The sequence below is a fragment of the Cebus imitator genome, unplaced genomic scaffold, assembly GCF_001604975.1.
Source record: "Cebus imitator isolate Cc_AM_T3 unplaced genomic scaffold, Cebus_imitator-1.0 Scaffold46, whole genome shotgun sequence".
NCBI classification, from domain to species: Eukaryota; Metazoa; Chordata; class Mammalia; order Primates; family Cebidae; genus Cebus; species Cebus imitator.
Genome location: NW_016107361.1, coordinates 4106106 through 4119072, shown reverse-complemented (window position 1 = coordinate 4119072; position 12967 = coordinate 4106106). Strand labels below are relative to the sequence as shown.

At 41.0% G+C, this 12967-nt stretch overlaps 1 pseudogene; it reads left to right on the top strand.

Annotated features, from left to right (window-relative positions):
• The first annotated feature begins 7701 nt into the window (after nt 1-7701).
• Nucleotides 7702-8913, top strand: LOC119470993 (annotated as a pseudogene).
• Nucleotides 8914-12967: the final 4054 nt, after the last annotated feature.

The window sequence follows — 12967 nt, the reverse complement described above, 5'->3', positions numbered from 1 at the left end:
AACAACTCAAACCTTGTTTGAGCATCTACAGTGTACAAGAGATGTGCTAGGCTCTGGGGCATATATAAAAGGAGTAAGAAAAAATCCTTTTGGTAAGTGTTTCTAGCTATAGAATTAGACAAGACATAATTTTATTTGTGTTTGAAGACTTAAGTAAAGGTAACAAATATTTAATGAGAAGGTATTATGTGCCAGTCATTGTCTTGAGCTCTTATACACAAGTGAATAAGAACCATTCCTTGCCCTCAAGGAACTCATGCTACCACAGGCAGAAGTTGCAAATTGTTGCCTGGAGGCCCACTCCTACCTGTGGATTCCTTTACAGGCACACTGCTGTAGCAAATTTGAGACTGACCTTGAAATTGTATTATTTCAAATAAAAATATGAAAATCCAGTTTCAAAAAAAAAAAAAAAAAAAAACCCCACACACAACAAGATCTGGCCCCATTATTCCACCGTCCACTCACCGGGAACTGAGTGCAGCCTCTCCATTTTGACAGGATGAGGTTTTCAATCTGCCACAGTCATCACAAGTCTTTCTTTCCCAGCTTGGGGGTTGCATCTTAGTGGCCATTTGTTAACAAGTATGAAAAAACACTAGGGAAATATTTTTGTACCCATGTCTGTATCAAGAGTGGGAAATGAAAGGTCCGAAGGACCCCATGTTTTAAGAAATATGGAGGACAGCATATTCCATAGAGAAAGAAAAATAACCCGATGGATTTAAGGTGCAACTGCCAGGCCTTTGTCACACATTTAAGTAATCTGCCTCGTCTCTTGAAGCATTTGAATTTCAGGCCCCTTGTTTAGGGCATATTCGTGCAAGACAGGAACACAGAGAAGAGATTGTATAGGTATAAGAAAGAAAGAGAGTGGTAATTAGTGGGAAATCTAGAAAGGCTTTAATCAGGTGATGGCTTTGTGGGTTGGGTGGGAAAGGTCACTCAGAGAGAAGCACCATCTTGAAACAAGTCCTGAAGGTGGGAAAGCATCCAGTGAATCGTAGTGAATAAATGGTAGCCAGATTCAAGGGCCATGGAGTGGAATAGCAGTGGGTGGGTAATAGGACAACACTGGAGTCTCAAGCTCTGATACATAAAATGTAATGTTGTATATGGGCATCAGGGAGACTAATGTAAGTACCTCTTATTCTTTTGGTGGCTCCTTCTTATAGTTGTCAGGGACCATTCACTGTGCTCTTGAGGACCACCCATGAAGAAAGCGGAAATGCCATACCACTCCACTTTGGGGTAGTGCCGTACACCATGCAGAATTATCTCAAAATCTGTTCATCTCAGAATTGGATCCAAGTTGTTTCTTTCTCATAGGGCTATAAGTGTGGGCCAGGGGAAAGGTGACAATGAGCAGGGAGTAGGTACCCAGGAATCTGAGCCAACTGCTCGCATAGCTTATCTGCGCCTTCAAGTCCTGCTTGAGCATGGTCTTGCTTATACTACAGTTGGCCCTTGAACAATGAGTGGGTTGGGGGCACTGACCTCCTGAACAGCTGACAATTTGTGTATGTCTTTTGAATCCCCCAAAACTTAACTACTAATAGCTTACTGTTGGCCAGAAGGCTTACCAAGAACATAAATAATGAATAGCTGTTTTCTATAATATATGTATCATATGCTATATACTTACAATAAAATAAGCTAAAGAAAATGTTACTAAGAAAATCACGAAGAAGAGAAAATATATTTATTATTCATTAAGTGGAAGTGGATCATCATAAAGGTTTTCACTCTCACAGTCTTCACATTAAGTAGCCTGAAAAGGAGAAGGAAGAGGAGGAGTTGTTTTTGCCATCTCAGGGGTGGCAGAGGAGGAAGACGTGGAGGAAGTGGAAAGGGAGGCAGGGGAGATTTATTTTACAAAAAACACATCTAAGTGGACCCATGCAGTTCAAACCTGTGTTGTTTAACCATCAGTTGTACTTGCACTTGGTTCTGGAGTGCTGATGCCAACACTCAAGTCTGTGGCATTAGGTAACTCCAGTTCCTGATGGGCAGCTCAGGCTGTATGGTTGTTTGATGGATCTTGTTCAGTCATTCAATCTCTGCTTGGGTTCAGAAGTACTCCAGAAGTTATTCCTTAGAAGGAAAAGAATTATCTGTGGAAAAGAACATAATTTTTTTCTCAAAAACTCCAAAGGGTCTGCGCTGTAATTCTTTTATCTGGATTTGCAGAGGCTTAATGCAGCATTTCTATTTGCAACAAGTGGTCTTTATGAATTGGTACATAGAAGATAGCATTTACCAGATCAATAGTAGCATACCTGATGCTAGAGGATGCATTGATTTGCTCCGAAAAGATAGTGCTTTGGGGCAGTAGTTGTAATTGGTGTCACAACCTGATTAAGTTTAAAGTAATTTACTGTTACTCTACAAAATTCATCTTTCTTCTACACAAGACAAATAGGAGAGATTTATGTGAATGGGATAGAAATCACTGCCCCTGTAACTTTCATGTTTTTGATGATGATATTAATCTCCGAAGGTCTCCCAGGTTGTGTAATTATTATTAATGTGTTACTTTGGTAGAAGGGGGATGGTTCAAGGGCTTCCTCTTGAGTCTTCCTATTACAATAGCTCTTACTTCAAGGATCAGGAAGTGGGAGTTCTCCCAGTTGCCAAATATGTTTTTGGAACCTGGGAAAATATCTATGAGAGACCCACTTGGCCCACTGGAAGATGTATTTAAGCCAAAACTTCTTGTGTTATCTGACATCCACAAGCCACAGTCTAACTTATTGGTCCTAAAATTTAGAGTTATCTAAAGATTAGTCATTTCAGAGCCAGTGTCCAGAAATCTAGGATAATCTGGGCATTTTCCTTTCCCCAGAGTATAATTACCCTGATAAATAGGTACACTTCTTTTTAGGCAAAGCTACAAGGAAATTTTATGTTCTTGTTGCAATCTTGTTGGATCCTTCCTTAAGAGGTTCAAGCCCCTCTTTCTTTTAAGGGATCTTATTAACTGGCTCATTTCTCAAAACTGGCGAGAGTTCTCTACTCTTCATTATGGCTATTTAAGTCAGATATCTGTAACTAGACTTAATTTTTAAAATGTTTACAGGTAAACTAAGACTTTATCAGGCTGAAAACCATTTGAATTCCAGAAACACTATGATAAAAAAAAGAAGTCACTGCCAAAGATACCTGTGAATCCAAATATCCATTTGGTTAGGGACTTTGGTTTTTTATTCAACAATATGCTCTTGACCACCTTATCTCTGGTGGCTAAGTGCTGTCAATTGGCCTCTGTAACTCTTGGTAGCCAATCTGAATTGTGTTATACTATATGGTCACCTCTGATCTGCAAAAGGACAAAAACCACTGAGATTTTCAAGGATGCTTATTCTCCTTTCACAAATATATTTCTTAATGTCTTCACGATTGGAGTGTCCTCTGGACCATAGGAAGGAGTGGGTGTAAGGTTATGTGATTGATCTACACCAAAAATTTAATCTTCCTAATCATTTGCATTTTTTCTTACTATATAAATTTTATTTAATGAAGCCCATTGTTGGGTCAGGTTTTAGTCAACCAATTGAACCAATTCTTTATAGATTTATTCCTAGCCCTCAAACTAAATATTGAATCTAAAATTTATGATAACTGCACTCACATTAACAAATTTGGCCATATCCAAAACTGTTTCTTCCTCTCTTGTCTAAAATCATTAGATTGCATTCCCACAATTGTTTTCTAGGTTTCTGGTAATATAAATCTTGAAATTCTTCTGTGAGCACATTACACCCTTCTTCGTCAGACTCCATACTTACCTTCCCAGGATCTATTGGTCTGTGATTCTAGTTATAAATCTGGGGGCAATAAGAAGTGATGGAGGTGAATCATGACTGTATCCCTGTGCAAGGTAATTGTTTCAGGGTCTTAAGGCAAGGGGAGGCTAATCTCAAATGGGAAAGAGGGGAAGCTGAGAGGCATTTGGAAGTTCGTGATTCTCAGAGTCATTGGAATCTATCCAAATGTCCTCATTCCAATTTTCACTCTTTCTCAATCAATGCCCTAACTTTTACATAAGAGACCTGGCAAGTCTGTGAATTTCATTTCAGTTATAATTATCCAACCTACAGATGAAAAAAAAAATTTACATTAGCCATATGGCTATAAGAGATATTTTTAGGGCAGTCCTAGAAGCTCTCTTGTTCTTTGACTGTGCCTTGAGCTGAGAATATGAAATCCTAACCTTTTATTTAGATGCAGCCAGCCCATTTCACAGTCCTTACAGTCTTTATTTCCTCTTAAAATCCTATTGTAATAGCAATCTCTCAAAGGCTCTTCTACAATACGTAAACACTTCATTCCTCAAAGCTATAGATAATTATGTTACCACTGCTTTCCGTGGATGGCCAGTATCCCATCTTTCATTGGTGATGAGGTCGTAATTGCTTTTCAATCTAACAAGGTCAGATAACTAAATCCCTAATTCCTGTCTTTGAGCTTCTGCATCTTGGAACTACTTTTGGAAACAAACTCTGTTATCAGTCTGAGTTTTCCCGGGAAAGCACTTGCTTCTCTAGGCTCAGCAGGAAGAGATGATTAAATACAAAGGGAATTACAAACTTATAAAACTGTTGGAGGACTGGGGCAATTAAGGTTCATGGAAACACTGCTTGCTTTGAAGAAATGTGAAAATTGAGGAACCACAGTAAGTGACTGGTTATTACAGCTGCTTGAAGAACTCAAGTAGGTAATTCACAAGAGCTCACTCAAAAGGAGCTGTAAACTTCATGTTTGCTATCAACTCCGGAATCTACCAGCCATGGCTGGGGAAGAATAATGGCTGTGCTCTCTTCTGCCTTCCAAGTATTATGCAAGATACTTTGTTACTAGCAGTGAGAGAGTTTAAGCAATATATTTTGCAGGCTTCTAGACCGTGTTGTATAGGGAAGAGTTATGGACATTCAAATAGACATTATGGACAGTCAATATTTGGCACAATATATAACCATCAGTGTCTCAAAAATATTTAAAATATGGTATCCAAAATAATATATGACCATTCATTTTTCTTATTGCCTTTCCAATAAGTAGACTGTTATAGTGTTCTCATGATCTGCTGCTTATTTTTCCTCCTGCCTCTGACCAGTTATTTTGAGACTTTAAGATGAGACTAAGCAGGTAAGAGGTATATAAAACAGGATTTCAAGATGTTGGGCAGTGACTAGGGAGGGAGGTTTTACAAGGGGTGGAGAGAAAGGCACAAGATTAGTTACAATTTGGGAGCTTTGGATGGAAGGGGAAAATGACTTTTAGAACCATTGTTTTGAATATATGTTTAATTCATGGTGCTTAAGAAACACAAATGAAGGATTTTAGTCATTTTGAAATATCTTTTGGTTGTTGTATTTTGTTTGTATGCTTGTTTATGGTGGAGATTCTCCAAGTGTGCTCCACAGGTCCCTAAAAGTCCCCAACAAGCTTTCAGGGATGCTATGAGGTCAAAATTATCTTCTTCATAACATGAAGATATTGTTTCCCTTTTCTTAGCATGCTAAAATTTCTACTAATGTGCAAAAATAATGGTGGGTAAAAAATACTGGCAATTTAGCAAGAATCATAGCAAAGGCACCAAGCTGTACCCAAGTCAGTATGCTCTTCACCACCATGCATTTGCATTTCAAAAAGAAAACAAAGCAAATTAAGTTCCACTTAGTAATATCCATGATAAAGTAGTAAAAATTTATTGAATCTTAATCCTTGACTATGCATCATTTTAGTATTCTGTGGGACAAAATGAGAAGTCTCTCTGTGAAGTGCTTCTGCTTCATATCAACATATAATGTCTCAAGGAAATGCACTCCTGTGACTGTATTGTGAGCCAAACTACCCAGTTCACAGACCATCATTTTTACTTGAAAGAACAATTTAAGACAAACTATCATTATTCAGACTAGGGGATTTGGCAAACCTGGTCTCCAAAATGGACAAAATGAGTCTATTACTTTAAGAAAAATAATTTACACTACATGTTGCCAATGATAAAATTCAAGCTTTTGAATAAAAATTAACATTTAAAAAATCCTGTACCAAAACTATGAGCTTTAAGTACAGCTTCCAAGTACTTAAAGACCTTTATGCTGGGATTAGTGGTGATGGTAATTATGCGATGTTTTTGTATTAGATAATGAAATATGCCAACATTTAGAAAAAGTGCATAACTCAGTGAACCAATATTTTCCAAATGGTCAATGCATGATGTCACAAAATCAAGTATGGGTTAAAGATGCCATCAAAGTGCAAGACGACTAATAGATTTTAATGTGATGGCGCGCTGAGAGGTCACTGATATAGTTTCATATGCTGCATTACAACTCACTTTTAACTAACCACAGCTTACTGAATTTAGGTGTAGTATCAAAGAATATCCACAGCTACCTAAAATAGTTATTATAATATTTATTTTTCAATCACATATCTGTTTGAGGTTAGAATACATGTATATATACATACGTATATATGTATGTATATGTGTATATATATAGCAGAATACGCCATCCCAAAATATGCCACTTTGGCATAGAATTATTTTGAGCCAAAGGCACTTAAAAAATCACCACCAACAACAGTAGGTCCAAGAAGTGTGCTCTGGCCCCCCTCTTTTTCTTCCTGAAATCAGGAGATAAAACCCCCATATAGAAGATGTTCTCCCTGTGTCAGAAGGAAAGTAATATCATCTGCAAGGATGGGAACTTGTGGCCAAGAGAATTCTGTATAGACTTTGTTAATAATTCATGTCTTCCTTTATCCTCTCCTCATAGTTTAGTAACTTTTTCATCAAAGTTACCTTTGTGGAACCTGTTAGAAATGAATTTAGATTTTGCCACTTCTTGTGTCTTTATTTCTTTATGAAGTATCATGTAAAACATTAAAAAAATTTGTATGCTTTTCTCCTGCCAATTTGTTGATGTCAATTTAATTCTCAGGCCAGCAATACAATAAATAAATAAATAAATAAATAAAGTAAAATTATTTTTCTCTATATATGCACACACACACACACACACACACACACACCTGTTTTTTAATTTATTTTAAAGACTTTATTTCTATAGAGAGGTTGTTTTAGGTTCCCAGCAAAACTGAGCAGAAAATAAAGATTTTCCCATATATTCCCTACCTCACACATGCATAAACTTCCCCTTTAGCAACATACTTGGCAGTTTTTTGCAAAATTAAACATTTACCATATGAACCAACAATCATGCTCCTTAGTGTCTACAAGGAGTTGAAAACTTATGTCCACACAAAAACCTGCACATGGATGTTTCTGGCAATTTTATTCATAATTGTCAAAACCTAGAAGCAATCAAGACCTTCTTCAAAGGCGAATGAACACATGAGCTGTGGTACATCCACACGGTGTAATATTATTCAGCACTAGAAAGAAATAAGCTATCAAGCACAAACACACATGAAGAAAACTTAAATGCATATTATTTAGTGAAAGAAGCCAATCTGAAAAGGCTGCATTACTATATGGTTCCAACGCTATCACATTCTGGAAGAGGCACAATTATGGAACCAGTAAAGATCACAAGTTGCCAAAAGTTGGGTTTGTGGTTGGGAGAATGAATAGGCAGATCACAGAGAATTTTTAGGGTAAAAAAAGTACATGATACTGTTATTGGGCAACACCTGAGTCCTGTCCTCTTGCTCTCCTCCCTGGGCAGCATGAGCTCCACCTTCTCCACTAACTACTGGTCCCTGGGATCTGTCCAGGTGCCCAGCTACGGCACCTGGCTGGTCAGCAGCATGGCCAATGTCTATGCAGGTTCCAGGGGCTCTGGTTCCCAGGTCTGCATGTTCTGCTCCACCAGCTTCTGGGGTGACATGGGGTCCAGAGGCCTGGCACGGGAATGGCCGTGGGTCTGGCAGGAATGGGAGGCATCCAGAATGAGAAGAAGACCATGCAAAGCCTGAATGACCACCTGGCCTCCTACCTGGGTGGAGTGAGGAGCCTGGAGACTGAGAACAGGAAGCTGGAGAGCAAAATCCCAGAACACCTGGAGAAGAAGTGATCCTAGGTCAGAGACTGGAGCCATTATATCAAGACCATTGAGGACCTGAGGGCTCAGATCTTTGCAAATACTTTGGACAATGCGCCAGTCTGTGGAGAGTGACATCCATGGGCTCCATGAAGGTCATTGATGACACCAATGTCACTCGTCTGCAGCTGGAGACAGAGATCGAGGCTTTCAAGGAGGAGCTGCTCTTCATGAAGAAGAACGGTGAAGAGTTAGGTAAAAGGCCTACAAGCCCAGATTGCCAGCTCTGGGTTGACCGTGGAGGTAAGATGCCCCCGAAGCTCAGGAGCTCACCTGAGATCATGGCCGACATCCGGCCCAATATGACGAGCTGGCTTGGAAGATGCGAGGAGCTGGACAAGTACTGGTCTCAGCAGGTTGAGGAGAGCACCACAGTGGTCACCACGCAGTCCACCGAGTTTGGAGCTGCTGAGATGACGTTCACGGAACTAAGACGTATAGTCCAGTTTTTTTGAGATCGACCCGGACTCCATGAGAAATCTGAAGACCAGCTTGGAGAACAGCCGGAGGGAGTGGAGGCCCGCTACGCCCTGAAGGTGGAACAGTTCACCGGGATCCTGCTGCACCTGGAGTGAGAGCTGGCACAGACCCAGACAGAGGGGCAGTGCCAGGCCCAGGAGTATGAGGCCCTGCTGAACATCAAGGTGAAGCTGGAGGCAGAGATTGCCATCTACCGCCGCCTGCTGGAAGATGACGAGGACTTCAATCTTGGTGATGCCTGGACAGCAGCAACTCCATGCAAACCATCCAAAAGACCACTACCTGCCAGATTGTAGATGGCAAAGTGGTGCCTGAGACCAACGACACCGAAGTTCTGAGGGTACCCCAGCAGAAGTAGGGTACTCTTTGGGGAGCAGGAGGCCACTAAAAAGTTCAGAGCTCAACAAAATGATACTATGATGGTAGATACACGTCATTGTTCATTTGTCCAGACTGTCCTTAGAATGTGCAATACCAAGAGTGAACTGTAATGTGAACTATGGATTTTGGGTGATAATGATGTGACGATTTTATTAACCTTTAAAATAAAAGTTATGGCACTGAACAGTGCAGAGAAGATAACAAAGTTTCTGGGAAATATTCCCCAGGACAGCTTGGACGCGATCGTGAGCAAGGCCATTGACTTGTGGCACAAACACTGTGGGACCCCGGTCCATTCCAGCTGAATGCAGCTGCTGGTTGTGGACCGTCTGCCAGGCCCACCCTGAGCATTTGTGTTCTTTGCATGTGATCTGGGAAACTGACTGAATAATAGTTTTCTTGCTTTGGTGCTCAAAGTGATTTTTTTCTCCAATAAAATTATTTAATTAAAAAAAAAGTTCATCAATTGTAACAAGTGTACCACTTGTTGACACCATTAGGTCCAATTTCTTTGACTATGCTGGGAATGAATAATACATTGTAATTAAGGGATATTACCACTTTAGAACAAATTTAGTGAGATGTTCCATTCCTTCTCCTTTTTCCTGCATTCTCATCGTGAAAACCCAAAAGAATTTATGTGGAGAAGCAAAATTTCTTAGTTTGGGGGAAGAAAAGGGAAAACTAAGCAAGGAACGCTAGAACCTTGTTTACAGGGCCAGAACAGGTACTTATCAGAACAATGGAAAGGCACAACAGGTGAGTTTCATAGCAAGTGGGGAAAATTGGTTTAGAGCCAGGGCTCAGCCCTGAGAGGGCAGGTCTTAGTGGAAATACGTGGGCATTAGGTGCTCCTGATGGGAGAGAAGGCAACAAAAGGGGGCACCAGAGGTGTTGACATCAAAGCAGCCATTTCACATTTTGCCCCCACAGGGCCCACCACATTTTAGCTTTACTGCACCCACATTTAGATAGAGACAAATAAGGGGCATGAAAACTCCCAGGGCTTTAAGCTTTTAAAAAGCTCAGTGCAATTTTTAGCCTTTGCAGTTATTTAATCAAGGCAAGCAAGAGGGTTATAAATTCAACAACTTTGTGATTGAGATTAATGTGCTCAGATGTTAACTCTTCCCTTTACAGGCAACTGAGAAGAGAATATCAGACATTAAAAATTCTTTAAATTAAATCTGCCTGCTTGGTGGACTAAAACAAAACATGGCTCCTGGAATATAAAATTTTCATGGTTGGCAGCAGAGCCAGATGAAGTGGTGGTCAGTTAGGACGTTAACCTGGACTTCAATCTGTAAGGGCTGATAAACCATCACTCATAATGTCACAAAATGAGTAAACATGGTCTCAAACCAGAATTTCTTTCAGGAAGACTGTTCTATGGCTAGAAGGAAACTATGTTATATAAGGTTGATGATAAAGTAGCCAAAGAGTTTTCTTAAAACTCTTTCTGTCTTCATTTAAGCTGAGAGTTCAAAAGCTGAGAATAACATAACAAGTTATAGGTATCAGGTTCTGCTCATATTCTTAATGTGCTAATCCACCATGCAAAGAAGTTCCGCCAATTTTGCAGGTTTAGGGAAACACCCATTTGAGGATATAGACAGGCGTGGGTTGAAGATGTTGGGTTGGGGAAGAGTCGTGGTTTTTGGAGAAAGTTAGTGGAGTACGGTGGCTCTCCCATCCTTGGCAACGTTAGGGTGGTAGAGTGTGTTTAACCCCACCTTAAGCAAGAAGAATTTAAAGAGAATTACTTAAAAAGTTTTTGTTTCTGAGGTTTGTAGGGAGCTGTGACTGGACAAGTATAAAGATGGGAGACAGTGGCTGGCTTGCTGCACGAAGAGATGAAGCAGCACAGTGGATACAAGGCTCACAGAGGCTCGTAGATAGACTGCTGGGCTGGCTGGTCACACTTTGAGATTCAACTGGTAGCAAGTAAGGTGACAAACTCTCATGAAATGTTTTTTCCAAGTGGTTTCAGGTAGATTCCTACCACACAGCAAAAGCAGGGTCAGCATGGTGCCAGTTCCCCACCTCTCTAATGCTGGAATACAGGGCCAAGGGGTGGCGACACCTAATGAGAGCAGTGGTAGGGTAGTGGCTATTCTGCTGCTGAGGAGCAGACTCTAAACTACAGCCCAGAACTTTCATAGATGTACACAGAATCCTATAGCCACGCTCTAGGAGGAGGGTGGAGGAGGGGATAAGCCAGTAGAGACCCCTGTTCTCAACTGAAATTAGGGAGATGTATGAGAAATAGTGGCTATCTCCCACCAGATGGAGACAGATGAGAAACTGTCTCATGGCAGCTCCTCATAAGACTGCTTCTCTTCCTCTACTTCTGGGAGGAATCACAGGGCTTTCAGCAAAGACTTGGGTCAGACTGATAAAGCCTTGCATACGGTGGCCCATGTGGAAACATTCAAGGTGGTCAAGGAGCTATGGTGATGCTGTTTCCCAAAGTCTGCTTTGGTATGACAGGTAGAAGAAGGTTGCATTGGGAAGTGGTTGCTTTAAATTTTGCTTGAACGAATAGCCTGGAGTGTTGATGGGATCCCCCAGGGTGGGGATCAACTGCATGGAGAGACCAGACAGAGGCTAGGGCAGGAATCAGGAGCTGCAAGTGGAAGGAAGTACACAAGGAGTATTGTTGGAGGCTCTCAATTGGGAAATCTCAGAAAACTCTCAGAAACCACCAACAATGAAAAAAGTCAGCCTTGAGCATGCACCAAGCCCAGAGACTGGCAATGTCTTATCACAACAAGTGGTAAGGTACCAACAAGTACAGCCTCTCCTGTTGCCTAGCTTTTCTCTTTCAACAGCACCCCAGAGCGGAAGTCAGAATCTGTCTGAGAATGGAGTGCCCTGAAAGAGTACAGAGAAAAAAAAAAAGGCTAATCATGCATCCTCTTTGCCATTAGAGATTTTCAGCTGGAAATCACCCAATATGGATGAAGAGAGAAGCTTTACATTTGATGGAAGTTTGCACTTTTGATGACAAATGATATTGAGGTTTGACTAGAAGTTCCTGGAGGACTTTTTTTTTTTTTTTTTTTATTCAGAGTTTTGCTCTGTCACCAAGCTGGAGCGCGATAGCGTGATCTCAGCTTACTGCAACCTTTGCCTCCTGGATTCAGCTACTGCCTCAGCCTCCCGAGTACCTGGAATTACAGGTGCCTGCCACCATGCTTAGCTAATTTTTGTATTTTTAGTAGACACGGGGTTTTGGCCAGGCTGGTCTTGAACTCCTGACTTCAGGTTATCCACCTGCCTCAGCCTCCCACAGTGCTGGGATTATAGGTGTAAGCCACTGCACCTGGCCCTGGAGGACTTTTAAGATATTTTCTATAAGTGAACAGAAAAGCCAAAATTTCATTCACGGCCAGGAAAGAACTAGCCCACAAGAGGATTTAAGGGACAGTAAGTAAAAGAATAACATTGTTTTCTCCTTGGATCCTATTTGGTTCCACTTTTTACATCAAGGCTACATCGAGGAGTATGCTCAAGTAACAGTAGATGGTGAGAAACTAACAACAGCAACCTGAGTGTCCTTTTGCTGAGTGGGTATGGAAGTTTGAGCTGGAGTTGAATTGTCTAGGGAAATTGAAGCAGGACTGAAGCCAACACCCAGCTCTTTCTTTTCTGCCTCCCTCCACTTCCCATGTTTAAATAAATTTTGAAAAAAATGTTTAAGAAAATATAGGCGTGAAGGAGTGTCAGATTATTAGTCTGTTTGCTGCAGCACATAATTTAGTCCAGCACTGGTCCATGATTTGTTTCCTGGCTAGACTAAGAATCAAATTGGAAGTACCACTAAGGAGAAGAGTTTTGAAATAAGAGGTGGACCACTTCCTATTCCCAACCTGGCCATCTTTATGACCATTTACTTGGGCTTTTAAAAATTCATCAGAGAGGCCGGGCGTGGTGGCTCAAGCCTGTAATCCCAGCACTTTGGGAGGCCGAGGCGGGTGGATCACGAGGTCAAGAGATCGAGACCATCCTGGTCAACATGGTGAAACCCC